The sequence below is a fragment of the Cystoisospora suis genome (genome assembly GCF_002600585.1).
Source record: "Cystoisospora suis strain Wien I chromosome Unknown contig_11234, whole genome shotgun sequence".
In the NCBI taxonomy this organism is placed as follows: Eukaryota; Apicomplexa; class Conoidasida; order Eucoccidiorida; family Sarcocystidae; genus Cystoisospora; species Cystoisospora suis.
In genome coordinates, this window is record NW_027164006.1 from 1 (window position 1) to 372 (window position 372).

A 372-nucleotide genomic window follows, 5' to 3' on the forward strand; every position below is an offset into this window, starting at 1 on the left:
CTCTCTCTCTTTCTCTTTCTCTGGTTTGTTTGAATAGAAGAACATGGATAGAGAGATCACTGGTTTATTCTCCGACTTGGTGCGATCAGTGATCTCGTTTAGGGATTTCTCTGGCTTCTCTGTCGCTCATGAGATTACACGGGGAGGGGAGAGGAGGGGATGACAGCTCTTTCTTTTCTTCCCGAGATTCTCTCAAACTACTTCTACCTTAATCAAGAATCTATTGAAAAAGCGATCAGGGTGAAAGTCATCCACCTCACCAGGGAACTCCAGTCCACCTTCTGCCGGCTCTGGATTCGCTTACTCGACAAAGTTCCTGACGGGAGAGCCATCTAGTGTCTTGTTCTACACCTCGGTGTGGCCGTGTTTCTA